The sequence below is a fragment of the Colobus angolensis genome, unplaced genomic scaffold (assembly GCF_000951035.1).
Source record: "Colobus angolensis palliatus isolate OR3802 unplaced genomic scaffold, Cang.pa_1.0 Scaffold427, whole genome shotgun sequence".
In the NCBI taxonomy this organism is placed as follows: domain Eukaryota; kingdom Metazoa; phylum Chordata; class Mammalia; order Primates; family Cercopithecidae; genus Colobus; species Colobus angolensis.
This window is the reverse complement of record NW_012117677.1, coordinates 814,949-833,641: the sequence shown is the minus strand read 5'-3', so window position 1 is coordinate 833,641 and position 18,693 is coordinate 814,949. Positions and strand designations below refer to the sequence as shown.

Below are 18,693 nucleotides of genomic sequence, written 5' to 3'. Positions count from 1 at the left end.
TTTTCTTCATGTTATTGCTAGGAGTTATCCACATTGTTGTGAATCAGTGTGGTTCGTTTGTTTTTATGGTCCTACAACACTTGTGTAAATACACTGCAATTTATTCATCTACTCTCCTGTTAACAGGCATTTCAGTTGTTTCCAAGTTTTTGCATCAAAAACAGGGCAGCTATGAACATTCTTGTACACATCTCCTGTTTTACATGTGTAAAAGTTTCTATCTTGGTCCTTTTTATGCAGCTATAACACAATATCACACACTGGGTAGTTTATAAGGAACAGAGATTTATTTGGCTCACAGTTCTGGAGGTTAGAAAGTCCCAGATCAAGGGGATGAATCTCCTGCATCACAACATGGTGGAAGGCATCACACGGCAAGAGAAAGTGTTCACACAAGAGAAGGGGCCAAACTCATCCCTCAGGAACCCACCCCTGAGATAACTAACCCAGTCTCACAATAACAGCATTACTCCCTCACCTCTTAAAAGTCCCACCTATCAACACTCTTGCATTGGAGATTCAGTTTCCAGCACCTGACATCTGGGGAACACATTTGAACCACAGCAGTTTCCTTTGGTCCCATCCCTAGGAGTGAAATTTTTGGGTCATACATAGATGAAAGTTCAGCTTTAGGAAATAATGGCAAACTATTTTTCAAATTAGTTACACAAATCTATGGCCTTTCTTTCATACAAACAGTGTTCTTTAAAATCCAATTTTGTTTTTGTTTGTGTTTTGAGATGGAGTCTCACTCTGTCACCCAGGCTGGGGTGCAGTGGTGCAATCTTGGCTCACTGCAACCTCCACTTCCCAGGTTCAAGCGATTCTCCTGCCTCAGCCTCCCGAGTAGCTGGGATTACAGGTATGCACCACCACATCTGGTGAATTTTTGTAATTTTTTTTTAGTAGAGACGGAGTTTCACCATGTTGGGCAGGCTGGTCTCAAACTCCTGACCTCAGGTGATCCGCCCATCTCAGCCTCCCAAAGTGCTGGGAATACAGGTGTGAGCCACTGCACCTGGCCTAAAATCCAATTTTTATAGTTTCCTTTGTTACAGGAAAGGAATCCCAATCCAGATCCCAAGAGAGGGTTCTTGACTCTCACGCAAGAAAGAATTCAGGGTGAATCCATACAATAAAGTGAAAGGGAGTTTATTAAGAAAGTAAAGGAATAAAAGAATGGCTACTCCATAGACAGAGCAGCCCCGAGAGCTGCTGGTTGCCCCTTTTTATGGTTATTTCTTGATGATAAGCCAAACAAGGGGTGGATTATTCATGCCTCCCCATTTTCAGACCTCCTTGGGTAACTTCCTGACATTGCCATGGCATTTGTAAACTGTCATGGCGCTGGTGAGAGAGTAGTAGTGAGGATAACCAGAGGTCACTCTTGTCACCGTCTTGGTTTTGGTGGGTTTTTGCTGGCTTCTTTCCTGTAACCCGTTTTATCAGCAAGGTCTTTATGACCTGTATTTTGCACTGATCTTCTATCTTGTCCTGTGGCTTAGAATGCCTTAACCATCCAGGAATGCAGCCCAGTAGGTTTCAGCCTTATTTTACTTACCTCCTATTCAAGATGAAGTTGTTTTATTTAACACCTCTGACACCTTCATTCTGCTAACTGCCAAAAATGAGAATTAAACATGTTATGTTTCCTCTGGGTATTTGTATTTTTTAAGAGGATGCTTGGAGAGGCAGTACTTTAATGCAAAGCCATGAATTTTTCAGGCTAATATTTCAGGGCTTCTATTTCTATATGCCTTATCAGATTCACTCATTCAAGCATCACTGAAATGCTTACTGGGTTCTGGGGCTGTGCAAAACATGAAAATGCAGAAGTGGGAGATACAGGCCCTGCCTCAAAACATCTTAAAATCTGACGCTTGAGTAAGACAACAAAACCATTATGTTAGACTTCGACAGTATCTTAGGTGAATCAGATGATTCAAGTTGACATTAAGGCAGCAGAGGGCACAAGAAGGCTTCCAGGAAAGTGGGTACATATTCAGCAGTCTTGAAGTTACCGAAAGGCAAATAACTTCAAGTAAGTCCCAGACTGGTTACTTGTTATCATCATTCCCCTACCACTGTAAATTTCCTGGGGGAGCTTAGCCCCTCCTGACAAGGACAAGTGGTTCTACGGTGAGTCATACCCCCTCCGCCCCACCAACTGTCCCCTTGCTAATAGGGTAATAGGAATCTATCCTTCTACTGAATTTCATTCACACAAGGATCTCTTAGCATGGACAAAATATCTGTTTGGACTCTTTCTTCCCCAGTTCCCTATTCTTCCTAGCATTCTTTGCGTTTACTTTGCTTCATCTTCAAGTTAGCCCCCTCCGTGTAGCAGCAAGATGGATGGATCCTGGCTGCTCCAGACCTCTAGAGATTTTAGAGCCTATGATCCAAAAAAGGGACATTTTTCTGGAAAGTCTCTGGTAAAACACCCAGAGACTTTCAAATGGTTCATCATATACTACATACTCTTTCACGAGCCAGTCACTGTGATGAGAGGAATACAATATACTGATTGCCTGGGCCTACATCACATACTCATCCCTGGCCCAAACCACATGACCAGAAATACTTTGGAGTGTTGGAGGAGGAGCATGTTTCCCACAAGGAATGCTGGGCAGACAAAAATGTGTGCCACTAAAAGACCTGAGAAGATAGTTTTATTTGATTGCTCTAATTAATTATCTTGTCTCTTTCACTAGCAGATACATGAGAACAAGACATAAACATATTTTACATAGTTCCTTGGTATTCTATTAATGACAGTACAAGTAACCTTTTAACATAAAAATAACATTAAGTTATCTCCCTGTCTTCTTACTTCTAATGGCTTTAGTAATCACATGCTTAGCTAAGAAACTGTTTAGGATTATGCATGCATAGTACCTATTTATAGTACCTCCTTTTAACGCTGAGCAACAAGTCCTCAAAGGCTTACTTTGGAGTTTCGTGCATGGGATCCCCATGCTATGCTCTTTTTTTTTTTTTTTTTTTTTTTTTTTTAGTAGAGAGAAGGTCTTGCCATGTTCCCCAGGATGGTCTTGAATTCCTGGGCTCCAGCAATCCTCCCAAAGTGCTGGGATTACAGGAATGAGCCAGTGCACGCAGCCCCTACACTATTAAACTTAAAAGGAATTCTGTTGACCACTCTCCCTCTTCTCATTACCTAAGTTACTGATGTTGAAATGGTGTGAATTCACTCTCCTACGTGGAGTATCTTCAGTCAGTTTTCTTGTTCGTTTTTTTCCACAGCTCTGGGCATATTCCTCATTCCTCTCTCCTTGTCACTAGCTACTTCATGACTAATCACATTTCCCTGTTTTCTTCTTTTTAGGCCAGTCTATTAGAATTCTCAAGCCTGGAATTTCGGGATATGTAACAGGAGGGTGGGGATTGTATAGGAGGTGGGCATAGCAAACAGAAGATAGGGTTTAACATCAAACCACACAGGCAGCAGTTAATCTCACCTGTTTAATTATTAGAATTGGCTCTGAGGAGCCCCTCAGTGTTTAGAACATTGAGTCTACAGAATTTCTTTTTTTTTCCAATGCTGAAAGGAAGTTTTATTATCTTAACTTGACCCAAATTATAATATTATTTATAAAAGTTATATAAATGCAGGCTGATTGTTTTGAAAGGGTCAAAAAGCCAAATAAAAATAAAGCAATAGAAATAAATTCAGTTATAAAAAGTTGACATCATTCTTCTAAATGTTATGTGGAATCATAGGGAGAAACATCATTGCAATCATTTTCAAAGTAATATTAAAGGTATTAGAAGAAATGTTTGGTCTTAAATGTCAATTCAAATGTAAAGTATCTATGATAATAGATCAGAGAGAAAGTAAGTATATCTGTAAAGGAAAAAAGGCCAGGCATGGTGGCTCATGCCTGTAATTCCAGCACTTTGGGAGACCAAAGTGGGCAGATCACGAGGTCAGGAGTTCGAGACCAGCCTGGCCAACATAATGAAACCCTGTCTCTACTAAAAATACAAAAAAAAAATTAGCCAGGCATGGTGTCGGGCACCTGTAATCCCAGCTACTCAGGAGGCTAAGGCAGGAGAATCGCTTGAACCCGGGAGGTGGAGGTTGCAGTGAGTCAAGATCACACCATTGCACTCCAGCCTGGGCAACAAGAGCAAGACTCCATCTCAAAAAAAAAAAAAAAAAGACGGGAAAAAATGACTGGGTGCGGTGGCTCACACCTGTAATCCCAGCACTTTGGGAGGCCGAGGCAGGAGGATCACGAGGTCAGGAGTTCAAGACCAGCCTGACCAACATGGTGAAACCCTGTCTCTATTAAAAACACAAAAATTAGCTGGGCGTGGTGGCACGCACCTGTAGTCCCAGTTACTCGGGAGGCTAAGGCAGAAGAATTGCTTGAATCTGGGAGACAGAGCTTGCAGTGAGCCAAGATTGCACCACTGCACTCCAGCTTGGGTGACACAGCGAGACTCTGTCTCAAAAAAAAATAAAATAAAATAAAACCCCGGAAAAAAATGAGTTAGTTGCAAGTACTGTAAGTACTATATCCTTCAATGAAAGAAGAACACAGATTAAGGATAAAACAGTTAGACAGTCTTATCAATTAGCCCACCTTTAAGAATCATTTATCAGGGTAGCTAAAAGGAGCAATGATAAAGCTCTACATATATAACTGAAATGTTTACAATTAATCTAGTCCCAGCACTTTTATTTATAGAGTTCTCAAGTCAAAAGTAACAAGTAATTATACATCAGGATTGTTAGGAATACCAAATATTTTACAACTGGCACTATGTGTTTCTTCTTCTTTGACACAACTGGCACAGATCCAGGCTTGCTGTGTTTAATGTGATTCACTTCCTTTTGTCAACAAGCTTCCTTCATGATGCACTGTTCCTGAATTGGGCTATAGACAGAATTTGGTAGATGTCAATGATGAGCTGTTGGTTGTATATGAGGATGATTCTGAAATTTCTCCTTCAGTTTCTGGTTATAATACTTGGCTGCTTTTTCTTGTGATGTAAGCACACCCAATTTTTCAGAAGCATTAGCTTTCCATAGGTGAATGCTCATTTCATCAGATCCATACATAATATACTTGCTGTCAGAAGTCCATTTTACACAGAGAACATGTTGCTTTCACTTTGTGTGATATACTTCCCTGCTTTGACTTTTGTCTATAGAAAAGATTCAAATAGATTTATCGAAACTAGCAAACACAAACTCTTTCCCAGTGGGAGAGTAATCCACATCAAGCACTGCAGATACATGATCCATATGGACCATTACAGGAGTGTCCAGTGCACACATATCAAAAGTAAATAAGTTATAATCATTTGCTGCCATAAAAATGAAAGCTTCCATAGGGTTCCAACAGATTGTATTTGTTCTCATATCTAAGATAACCTTTTTCAGAGGAGTAGCTTGCTTCATATCATATAGTACTATATTCCTATTAGACATGCAACTTTCCAAGATAAATGTCTCAATTGCATTAAATTTACCACTACTTATACTGTCAAATCTCCAGGTCATTGAACATATAGGATTAGTTCTTTGTTCACCCCAAATGTCTAGTTGCTGTCACATGTGGCAAAAACAGCTTCTTTCCAGTGATGATCAATCCCAGTATCTTTCCTAATATTGTATGTAATGGCTCTTCCTCCTGTCTTTCCTGTTAATCCCACTGTCTTTCCTAATATTGTATGTAATGGCTCTTCCTCCTCTCTATAGCCTGGCCCATCCATTTTCCACTGCTTCACAGTTTTGTCATCACCAACAGTGAAAAGAAGTCCCACAAAAGCGAGTACATATTCCTCGTACAAAGCCTTCATGTGCTTGTATTATACAGATACATTTCAGTTGAGTCAGGTTCCAAATTCTAACCTCTCCATCACATAGCCCAGACAGGACAGTAGCCAGGCTCTTTGGATGCTTTGCCAAGCAACTGACTCCATTTCGGTGACCATCCAGCCAAGCAAGGAATGGTTTTGCAAATACTCCTTCCAGTTTGGTAGCATTTAAAACTCTTACATATTCTTGCAGGACCTCAAAAGGATGTAAGGTAGGATCATAGTTTCTTGGAACAATCTGTAAGTCCAGCGGGGTTTTGTGGACATAGTTGTCCAGATTCCAGCTCAACATCTTCACCTTCACCTTGATTGTTCTTCCTGCCAGAATCCACAAGCTCTTCGCTCTACAGAATTTCAGAGAGTACTGAGAGTGTCACAGGATTATCCCCAGAAATTTCCTTATATAGGACCTGAGTCAATCATAGTTTTTATGTAGATTATGAAGACTGCAGCCCTTACCAATTTATCTCTGTTTTACCATAGATTTCACAGGGCAATCTAATTGTAAAGCAGAAAACAAAAAAATATACCAAAAGTACCTGTTTTGTGTTCTTCACTGCACTTGTCACAACTTGAAAATATATATAGTTTTTGTCCTATCTTTCCCTTTATTTATTTTATTTTATTGAGACAGGGCCTGGGTCTGTCACCCAGGCTGGAGTGCAGTGGTGTGATCTTGGCTCACTGCAACCTCTGCCTCCTGGGGTCAAGCCATCCTCCCACCTCAGCCTCCCGAGTAGCTGGGACTACAAGCTCAGGCCACCATGCCCAGTTGATTTTTGTATTTTTTGTAGAAATGGGGTTTCACAATGTTGCCCAGACTGGTCTCAAACCACAGAGCTCAAGCAATCCACCTGCCTTGGCCTTCCAAAATGTTGGGATTACAGGCATGAGCCACTGCATCCAGCCCTATCTCTCCCTTTAAAATATAAACTCTTTAAGGACAAGAATATCTTGTTCTACTTTGTATGATCAGCACTTAACAAAGTGTCCAGTACATATGAGTGATCAATAAATACTAGAAGGAATGTATGAAATGTTCAGGTTTTTCTTCTCAAATGATTGGCAAACAATGAAATTAAAGATACTAAGAGTTCAGTCTTCCCTAAGCTAACTTGTATCATAAATCCAAGTTTGCTTTAGCTCTACTTTGCATTTTCCCTTTCTTCAATACTGAGCAGCTTTTCCATCATACTTCCCCAGCATTCAGTATCCCTTTTACAGCTCCTCAGCAGCCTAGAACTTTTGCCTTTAGTTAAGTCTGTCTTCCTGGGATGGTGCCCAGATTCCAAGACCATCTCTTTCTTGGTATACTCCATTAAAACTCCCTTTTTTTTTTTTTTTTTTTTTTACTGCCAGGAGAAAAATATTCAGATAATTTCTCATTAAAGCATTATGCCGTAATAGACCATTTAATCCAATAATTCTCCAGGGTATTTGTATTTTAGAACATGAAGCCGTTAGCCTAAGATAGAGAATGTATCATGATGGCAGTTCAGGGTCAGTGTGACAGTGGCATGGGGTATATATATATTTCCGTAGGTGGGTGGGGGGGTGATTGAGACTTTCCTTATTCGCTCAGGCCTCATCAAAAAGGTGGTCACCTGCCTCGATTACAAAATCAAAGTCAGTAAATTCCTAGTCAAAGTCAATAAACTCAGGCTTCTCACCATTGGTCATACCAGGAGAGGAAAAAATCAACAAAGAAAAATAAGAGGTCGAGTGCGGTGACTCACACCTGTAATCCCAGCACTTTGAGGCTGAGGTGGGTGGATTACGAGGTCAGGAGATCCAGATCATCTTGGCTAACACGGTGAAACCCCGTCTCTACTAAAAATACAAAAAAAAAAAAAACAACAAAAATAAATTAGCCAGGCATGGTGGCGGGCACCTGTAAGCCCAGCTACTCATGAGGCTGAGGCAGGAGAATGGGGTCAACCCGGGAGGCGGAGCTTGCAGTGAGCCGAGATCATGCCACTGCACTCCAGCCTGGGTGACAGAGTGAGACTCCGTCTCAAAAAAAAACAAAAAAAAGAAAAATAAGAAAGCAGAGGGGTTTAAATACAAACACAGAAACCTTGCTTTTCCCTCAAGGAAAATAGCAACAATAACAAATTGCTTCAGAAAGTAAAGACCAATTTATTGAGCTTGTAAGACAATGGCAAATGTTTATCACTTTAAAAAATTCGAATAGGTGGAAAGTATAAAAAAATACAAGCCCATGAAATATAAACAATGTTCACAAGCAGGCCAGGTGTGGTGGCTCACGCCTGTAATCCCAGCACTTTGGGAGGCTGAGGTGGATGGATCACCTGAGGTCAGAAATTCGAGATCAGCCTGACCAACATAGTGAAACCCCATCTCTACTAAAAATACAAAAATCAGCCAGGCGTGGTGGCACGCACCTGTAATCCCAGCTACTCAGGAGGCTGAGGCAGGAAAATCGCTTGAACCTGGGAGGTGGGGGTTGCAGTGAGCCAAGATCGTGCCATTGTACCCCAGTCTGGGCAACAGAGTGAGACCCTCAGAAAAAAAAAAAAAAGAATGTTCACAAGCAGATTCTCCAAAACATTCCTTTAAGTGACCAAATCCTAAAGTATATTTAAAAGAAAATTCCATTTGAAAAAATTATAGTTATAGTTAAGTTTCTACCAGCACTTTGGGAGGCTGAGGTGGATGGATCACTTGAGGTCAGGAGTTCGAGACTTGCCTGGCCAAAATGGCGAAACCCCCATCTCTACTAAAAATGCAAAAATTAGCTGGGTGCAGTGGCGCATGCCTATAGTTCCAGCTACTTGGGAGACTGAGGCAAGAGAATCACTTGAACCTGGGAGGCAGAGGTTGCAGTGAACTGAGATTGTGCCACTGCACTCCAGCCTGGGCGACAGAGCGAGACTCAAAAATAAATAAATAAAAATAGTTAACTTTCTAGAAACCCACCTACTGTGTAAAGTACCTTCCTACGCCTGCTAGAGAAATGATATACAAACTTCCATTGCCTTCAGTTCATCAGCATTGGAATTTTCCTGGCCAGCCTCCACTCAGGCATTTCTTTCTTTCCCCTCTTTGCATCATGTTAGAAGATTGATTTCTGTTGTTGATAAGATTATAGACATCCTGGGTATGTGACTAGCTAATATTGAAAGTGGTCACCTTCAGTAATCTGTTCTCTCCTAATAAATGCTCTGATGTCACTCAGAATCTGATCTTGGTGGTTCTGACACAAATTCTGTGGGGTTAGAATTAGGAGGGAAGGGCTACTGTACATTTCTCTGGGCTTCCCACCCTAGATACAGGAAGTTCAGATCCTGGAGAAATTCTGTCTAGCAGGCTTAAAACAAAGCCCCTCATTCACCCAGTTTATTGTCTCAGAAGATCTATCAACTGTTTTCTCCTTTGTAGGAAGTCAGTTCTCTGTGCAATTGCAAATAGGATAAATAAACCATTCATTGAGAACTAGTGGACATTTTGCTTTGCTTCCCGCCTGATTTCAAGAGAGAGTGCTGGCTATAATACAATGCTAAACTTAAAAACTCTGTATAAATCTTGTGGGTACTCTGCTTTTCAAGAAGACAATAAAACATGGAAGTCCTTTGAATAATTATTTATGATAGAGGCTGCTCAAAACTGGATCTTAAAACCTCTTATCAACCCAGCTTACCAGCTTATATAGCATAGGCAACCTGCTAAGCCCTCCATCCTTTGCTATGATTTTGGGACCAGCCTGTAGCATATTCATATCTATCTTCATTCCCAAGTTCCGATTTGTTTTATTTGAAGTATTTCATCAATGTTAACATATGCAAAGCTGGTGCCATACAAATACCCTCATTACACAGATGAGGTAAGCCAAAGGAAATTAAACGGTAAGTGCTCCAGGAAAATTTGTAGATCTGACAAATCTAGGACAGGAGCCAGTGGTTTCTGTGTCTAAATGCTGCGCTTTTGTCACAAGCAGTTTATGCTGCTAGTGCCAACCTGGCTGTCTACACTTGCTCATTGTCACCATACCTGGGAACTGAGACCTCATGATCAATAGGATTAGAAAATATCAGCTAGCTTGAACCTACCACCTAAACATCTTTCCAGTTCAGCTTCTACACTACTGACATAGTGATCTTCCTAAACTGAAATCTAATCATATTACTCTCCTTTGCCTGAAAGTACCTCCCTGGCAGAGAATAAAGTCCAAACTCCTAGCCTGATACACAAAGCCCTGACTCTACACTGCTCCCCTTACCCAAAGCATCAGATATATCAAAGTATTTGGTGCCACTATAGAACTCCCCCTCCTCTATCACTATGCCCTACCTGCCCTACCCTCTGCAGCACCTCTGCTGAAAACCCCTCAGCCCCTATCTACTTGAGGAATCACCTACACATCTCTCAAGCTACGGTGCTGTGTCACTTCCCCTATGAAGCCTTTCCTAACACACTTTCTTCCCTCTGAACTTCAGTTTCTGCATTAGCAAAATGCGGATTACAATTCCTACACCATCCTTTAACTCAAAGATCACATAAAAAAATGACCCTGAAAGTTCTCTGAAAAAGGCAAAACACTATTCAAAGGTCAAGTTATGTTATTATAAAATAGTTATTATACAATAAGCCTTTTTTCAACAACTTAATTATAGTACTTGTAATGATTATTATAAAAATAACCTCAGCCAGCACAGTGGCTCATGCCAGTAATCCCAGCACTTTGGGAGGATGAGGCGGGTGGATCACTTGAGGCCAGGAGTTTGAGACTAGCTTGGTCAACATGGTGAAACCCTGTCTCTACTAAAAATATAAAAATTAGCTGGGCATGGTGGCAGGCGCCTGTAATCCCAGCTACTTTTGAGGCTGAGGCACGAGAATCGCTTGAACCTGGGAGGCAGAGCTTGCAGTGAGCTGAGGTCTGGGCCAGTGCACTCCAGCCTGGGTGACAGAGTGAGACTCGGGCTCAAAAATATAAAAATAAAAATAAAATTAACCTCTACAAATTAGAGGATTTTCCCTGTTTATTCATTGCTTAAATGTGAGCTAAGCTTGAAATGGTGATGACACAAATAGATTAAAAGTAGACCCACACAGGGAGAATTAGTAAGAACTCTGCCCCACATAGCTTTCAGTAATGAAAAACTGCATTTAATTTGCTTTCAAGAATTATATTCTCATTTCATATTTCTTTCATTTTGTCAATGGAACATTCTTCCTTACAACTCTAATTCGCTCTAGCCAAAGTCTGATTTCCTTAAATGACTTTTGTTCTAGCACTAAGTCTTTGCTGCTTCTTACCCACCCGATCAGAAGGTTGATGCATCCACTCCACTGTTTCTGGAACACAGTGGCAAGAACGGGTAACATTTCCTCAGTTCTTAGTCTGTACCAGACACTCTTCTAAATGATCTCTTATGATTATAAAATTTAAATCCCACTACAACTCTCATTTCCCATCTGCAAAATGGGGATGAGAAAATGGAAACTTAGGAAACTCTTGTCAAATGTAGGGTAAACGCCCCTGGGAGGAATAACTTGAGCATACCCTTAGAATGGCCCTGTACAGCAGATACACCTGAAAATGTGTTCCCAGTGAGGGAATACAGGAGTGGCCAACCCAGAGATTCATTCCTTGTATAAAAGGAACATCCGAGCCCCAGGCCCATCTGGTAGAAGCAGAGCCACACAGGTGTTTGAGTCCTGAGTTGTGGGTTGGATGTGTAACTACCCGAGGAGTTTTCCTGCCTGCTGTATGTACAAAGAAAGAGTACAGTATTACAGTACAGAAAAAGTTTAATAGACATGAGGCCAGCCATGCCACGTGGGAGATGGAGTTAGTATTTAAATCAACCTTGTCCAAAGATCCTAGTTTAGGGGTTTTTCAAAGGCAGTTTAGGGGAGGGGTGGGGTGGCTGGGGTTGCTGCTGATTGGTTGCGGTAGAGATGAAATCACATGGAGTGGAAGCTGTCCTCCTGCACACTGAATCGCTTTTGAGTGAGGTCACAGGAGTGGGATTGGTGGGTCCAGGTAGAGCCATGGGTGTCAGACTTCAAAAAACCTGAAAAGATACCTCAAAAGGCAAACCTACAATAGTGGTGTTATCTACAGGAATGGCTGGCAGTCTACATCTACGCCTTAGCAGAAATCAGGCTCCTCTCCACCCCCTGGCCTGATGGCCACTCATTAGCTTTAAAAAGGTGTTTGAGTTTGGGGGAAGGGCTATTATCATTAAACTATAACCTAGATGTCTTCTAAAATTAACTCAGCCCAAAAGCCCTGGAATGATTAAGGCAGCTTACAAGCTAAAGGCAAGAGGGGCAGGTGGGCTAGATCGGATCTCTTTCACTATTATAATTTTGTGCACATTTACACTGATGGGCAAACTACAACAAAAAAATTCATAGCTCAAATGGTTAACCTGCATTATAGAGTTAAGTAGAGTCTTCTAAAGCTCTCTATCTTCCTCTCTTTTTTTCTGCCTGCTTTAAACCTGCTGTTACTCAGCTGCTACTGCTGAGATGATACTCATTATTTACGGTCTAACTAGAAGGTAAACATTGGAAACTCATTTACATTTAAAAAAAAAGGTAAAAGAGGTTTTGTTAAACCAAACAACCTAGAATTTTTAAATCTCCCTTAAAGTTGATGGAAATAAATCCAGCACCTCCTTTAAACCTTATTCTTTTTTTTTTCTTTTGTTTTCTTTTTTTTTTTTTTTGAGACACAGACTCACTATGTCACCCAGGCTGGAGTGCAGTGGCCCAGTCTTGGCTCACTGCAACCTCTGCCTCCCAGGTTCAGGGGATTCTCCTGCCTCAGCCTCCCAAGTAGCTGGGACTACAGGTGTGTGTCACTACGCTCAGCTAATTTTTGTAGTTTTTTTAGTAGAGACAGGGTTTCACCATTTTGACCAGGCTGGTTTCGAACTCCTGACCTCAGGTTATCTGCCCACCTTGGCCTCCCAAAGTGCTGGGATTACAGGTGTGAGTCACCATGCCCGGCCCTTAAATGTTATTCTTAAAGCTGACTCTTTTTATTCAATTCTACTGCAAGCTCTCAGTAACTATCCAACTGCCTCTCTTGAGCAGCTTCACCCTCTTGATATTAATGCTTTTATAAGGGAGATAGTACACGATTACTATTTGCAGGGGGGACCTCCAAAACTACTGCCCAGGGGATATTTCTTCATCTTTGTCCTAGTAATGTTATTTACCCCCATACCACAACATTGATATGCTGAGGTACTAAGTACTAAGTGTTTGGTTTTTTTCATACTCTTTACAGCCTTTCTTCTTTCCTGTCTCTCTGAGTTTACTGTATATTGTCATTTTCCTTAAATATCCTTCTGCATTTATTCTGTCTATCATGGCTAACTATTGCTTCCATGGCTGCACCAAGCACCCAGTCTAACCAGTAATATCTCAGGTTGCTAACACAACACACAGCACTAACCGCTGGATATGCTCACGTTGGCAGTGACTTGAGAATGACATTACTCTCCTAGCAGTCCCACTATCTATAGAATAAATTGCTAACACAGAAGCCCAATGCTTTGGATTCAACTACACCAGGTACACGCACACCAAAAATACAGGTTTATGAGGTAAACCTAGGCCAACTGATCCCTCATGCTAATCATCCACAGTGACTGAGCAAATAGGGAGGTCACCAGAGATGGCCTGTAAGGCTAGAAATTCCAAGAAGTCTGGCCCTTTCCCAGGGGCTTTAACACACAAGCCCATTGCAATTACACTCTCAGCTATAACCAAACAAACCAGAATGGAAGCCATATAATGACTCTTAACAAGTTTACTGTGTACCTCCAGTTTTTCTCTCTGATGAGGAAACAACAAAGTTCATGCCAGAAAGATTTATAACAATTCCTTTATGCCTATAAATAGTTCAGCAACCAAGATGGAATATACAGAAATAGCAGTCAAAACTGGATGACTTCTCAACTTCACTAATACATCTACATCTTTTCCTCAATTTTCTCTTATCCCATTAATATTCAAAAATCATATCTGTCAGGCCCCACATTCACATAACACTACAAGTCTAACTTTTACCCCCTTATGCATGGATAACTACTTTCTGGGTCACCGCCCATCCACATTTAATCCTGGGGGACCATGGGATCCCTCTATTTATGCAAATCATACTGGAATCTAAACTAATCACACCTATGCCCGGTTATGAGGTTCCTCTTCAGGAGTTTCATGAAAAGGAACTGGGTTCTTCTTTGTATACAGATCTAATGTATTTCTAGCCTTGCCTATTAAGTGAAGAAACACTTGCACTATAGTTGCAGCAATATCTGGAGTGCATATATATAACTCCCCAGACTTTGAAACCTCTGGCCAAGTTCAAAAGTTAAAATCCTTCTTATGTGGTCCCTCCAAAGGACATCAGAAGCAGTACTTAGTCTCCCATCATATGGCATCCTCGCCAATAATAATCCTGCCATAGAGAAAAATGACCTAGGACATTCTGTAGCCTGTGCAATCTTTTGGTTTGCAGATATACCCATGCTTAAATGCAGTATTCACAATCTCACCATCCTAGTCCAGCAATCTTGGGAAGTTACAGTCACAGCCATTGAAGCCCATCGGCAGGCCCTAAACTTATTGGCAGGGGATGTTTTGCAGAATCAACTCATGTTGGACGTGCTTCCTGCTGAAGCAGGAGGCACCTGCATGCTGTTAAATAAAACTTGTTGCTTTTACATCAGTAACTCAGGTCAGGTAGAAGAAAGTTTAGAAAAGATAACAGAGAGCATAAAAATATTAAAGGGCCTTCATAAAAGAGTTCCTCAAGATTCCTTTTTAGCACAACTATTTCAAAGGTTCTCCAGTTAAATTTGGCCATGGGTTGCTCAACTTCTTCTGCCTATAATAAAGCTCATATCAGTTTGTTTATTTGCATCATGTATTGTTAATACTACATCTGGTTTTGTGTTTTCTAGGATACAACAATTTCAAACCAAAATAGTACTACAGCAAATCTATCAGCTACTAAGAGAATTCCATAACTTTCCTTTGAATGCAACAGAACAATATTTTAGGCTACAAGTGCTGTTCCCCCATAGTCTCATAGTAACCCTGCCCAATTTAAGTCTCAATTCCGGGATTTAGGCCCACATAACCCCCTAACCGACTAACAATCCTAGGTAGGGCCAACTCTACACCCCTGGTCAGCAAGAAGCAGTTGGAAAATGAGAAATTCAACCACATGCCAAAGATTAGTCATTGTTGCTCTGTCGGGGCGTGAAGAAAGGTAGAGTCCTAATTCGGGAAAAGGATTCAGGCTGGCAGGACCAGGGGAAAGCAAAACGAGAAAGCAGATAGATAAGCTATAAGTCTGCCTTTCTTCATGGTCCAGGACACATAGCCCACATGCGTAATCACTCACAATCTTCCTGTGCCCAGCTATCACCAGATTCTTGGCTGATAAAAAAATTCAAGTTAGCTCACTGCAACTTCAGCATTATTATTACTACACAAAGTCTTCTTCAAGCGCAGAGCACAAGCACCATCCTATAAAATTCCTAGCAAGCTTTTGTCTCTTTGCAGTCAGCTCCTCTTTCGCTGACCTGCCTGTTGCACCCTTGCAATACCTTTTCCTACTTTCTCAAATAAATCTGCCTTTCTTTACCTACAACTATCTTGGTAAATTCTTCTTACTGCCTGTACCACTGGCCCCAGACAGTTGCTGATCACCTATTACACTCATTACATTAAATGCGGTTTCCTGAATTAGATCCTGGGACAGTAAAAAAGACATTAGTGGACAACTGATGAAGCTTGAAAAATTCTTTAGTTTAGTCAGTAGTAATACACCAATACTTATGTTTTTGTTTCGACAAATATATGATGGTTATAGAAGATGTTAACATCAGGGGAAACTGGGTGAAGTGTACACAGAACTCTTTGTACTTTGCAATTTATAAATCAAAATATGTTTTAAAATGAAAAGTTTAAGAGGCTTCAAATTAATTATTTTGAGATTAATTTACTGAGCCTATCGAACCAATCTATTGCACAATTTAAATATAATTATTTTAAAATTTTTCTAAAATGATTATTGAATTAATTAGTGAAAACAAAACACTTATTTGAGTTTATAAGCAAAAGTCAGGTTTTGAATTTGGTATTAAACAATATCTTTTCAGAAAAGGAGATAAATATTGGTCGGGAATGAGTTACAAAGTCTCATCTTGCCAATAAGCTGACCAAAACTTTGTATTCCCATTGAGAAAAACAAAAAATAGTATAGTTAGCCAATGAGTTGCCTAATATAGATTATAGCTATATGTAGTTGCCTAATATAGCTAATATATGGTTGCCTAAATATACTTTCCTTTCTGGCCTTCTGAGCATTCCTAAATCCCAAGTGTCACAGTCTGGCACATGTGTTCAAAGCCACAGAGAGAAAGTAAAACAATGACAAATTATGTAAGTAACTTAGCCATAATTACACCACCACAGATAGAGTTCAATAATACTACCTCAGATAGACAGAACCATTTTATATTACAGGGATTATTTTCCAAATAGCCCTAGTAGAGTAGACCTGGAATACGTTGCTCCCAGAGCATCTGGCTCTTTCCTCAGATTTGAGGAACAAATCAGAAAATGACCAGTGTTGTAATCAGTGTGATACAGTCATCTGAACATTCATCCCAGATTTTGAACAGTTGTGCCTTCAATGAGATACTGTTGTTTAAACACTCTTGTCGGGGAAGATTAAAAAAAAAAAAAATCATAATTATCTTGTCGCCCAATCAGATCTCACTGGCTCTGCCAGTCACGGCCAGTTCCTTCTCAGGAAGGTAGGCCCCTGAGCTCTGTTGACTGGCAGAAGCAGTGCTGGGCTATGACTGAAGGTGAGCAGTAGTGGCTCACTTCTGTTTTGTTCTGCTCAGAGAGATTCTCCAAATGAGTTCTGATAAGTGACCAGATATGGTTCCGCTCACCCTCAGTGGACTCCATCTTTAAAACTGCATGCCACAGGGCCAAGGAAGGAACCTTCTTAAAGTTCAAGGAGTTACTCTAACACTGAAGGTTTCCTGAGGAAAAGTAACCACCATGCCTTCCACTGGTGGGCTTGAACAAGCAGCAGGAGATGCAGACAGAAGCAACAGAAACTTTAGCACAGAAGTTGAGAAAGGGCCTGGCCAATTCCAATTTCTAAGGCCTTCAATAAACAAAAAGAAGAAGAGATGCCAATATTGGTTTACTAAGTTATGGTATGTTTTAGATCTTTAAAGTTAATTAATAAAGCTGCATGTGAACATATCTCTAATCTGTCAAGGCATATCTCATTTTGAAATAACATTAAGAGCTGGGCACGGGGGCTTATGCCTGTAATCCCAGCATTTTGGGTGGCCGAGGCGGGCGGATCATGAGGTCAGGAGTTCAAGACCAACCACCTGGCCAACATGATGAAACCCCGTCTCTAATAAAGATACAAAAAAAATTAGCTGGATGTGGTGGTGCCCACCTGTAATCCCAGCTACTCAGGAGGCTGAGGCAGGAGAATCGCTTGAATCTGGGGGGCAGAGGTTGCAGTGAGCTGAGATCACGCCATTGCACTCCAGCCTGGGTGACAGGGTGACACTCTGTCTCAAAAATAAAAAAGAAAGAAAGAACGAACGAAAGAAAAAAGAAAAAGAAATAACATTAATAGTCTAATTTGAATATTCGTGAATACGAAGCTCAAGCTAAATAGTCCTGCTATTCACTACTCCATCCCCAGGTGCTACCCAGAAGACCTCAACAGAATGAGAGTAAAAGCTTAGAAAAACGGGCTAAAGAGAACAAAAAGAGAAGTACTGAGAGGAAGATACAGAAACAAAGTAGAAAAAAAAGGGAGAGAGAGAAAGCTGAAAGACCTGGAGCACCGCTCATCGTGGTCTCAGATGCACCAGGTAGCAGTGTATGGTCACCTTGTACTCACCTAGCCCTACGGGGTATTTATGATGCTTTGTTGCTTAGTGGGAGAAATCTGCAACCATCCATTTGGTATTAGGTGCTCACTGAGGACTCACTGTGCTGGGGACTGAGGAACCGGAGCCAAGATAAAAATAAAGATTGTCTCTGTCTGCATAGAAAATGAAAAGTATTTTTTGCACTCTCTGGACAGCAAACAAGGAGATAAACAGGTCTCGAAAGAGAAAGGGTTCGCTTACTAGAAAGACGTTCAATAACAGTTGTCAACCCTGACAGAATAACCTCAGTGGCAAGTAGCCTGCTAAATCACATTCGTGCTTGAAATTCAGGTAAGTACTTGGAAGCTGATTTTTCATATACACGAATGTGCCACATTCCAGCTGTCCAGAAACTTTCCAGGTACTGAGGAAGCCAGCAAGGAGATCACACTACCTTGGGGCTCCCGTAACAGGGTGCCAAGAGGAAAGTATTACCTAAGCCGAATCTTAAAGGAGTTAGCTTCTTGAAGAAAGAGACCAACAATGCCTCAAAAAGAGTACTCTCGACTGACAGCGTAGAAGAGGTGAAAGTGTAGGTCACCGAGGGCCTGTCCGGCCACGCCTTGTCTTTTAGGTATAACTTTTATTCATTTTTCAACCATGGCTGAGATGCTAACTTTGAAAATAAACCCAATTTCCGTAGGAATCTTTGGTGATTCACACTTCCGAGGCACCCCACAGCATGGTCGCCAGAAGTCTGTCGTTTTGCAATTTTAATCAAAGGCCCCTAACACATGCCTTGAAACGCGACTTCATCTGTGCCAATACATTGTAAATTCATATAAAAGTTGAGATCTGTGAAGTGGAGGAGGCCGGCTTCCGTGTAGTGAGCTCAGCTGTGGTGAGCTCGGGGTTAAGTGAGGGTTTCTCT

At 41.1% G+C, this 18,693-nt stretch overlaps 1 pseudogene; it reads right to left on the bottom strand.

The window, feature by feature from the left end:
- Positions 1-4,720: 4,720 nt before the first annotated feature.
- On the bottom strand, positions 4,721-11,199 carry LOC105522372 (annotated as a pseudogene).
- Positions 11,200-18,693: the final 7,494 nt, after the last annotated feature.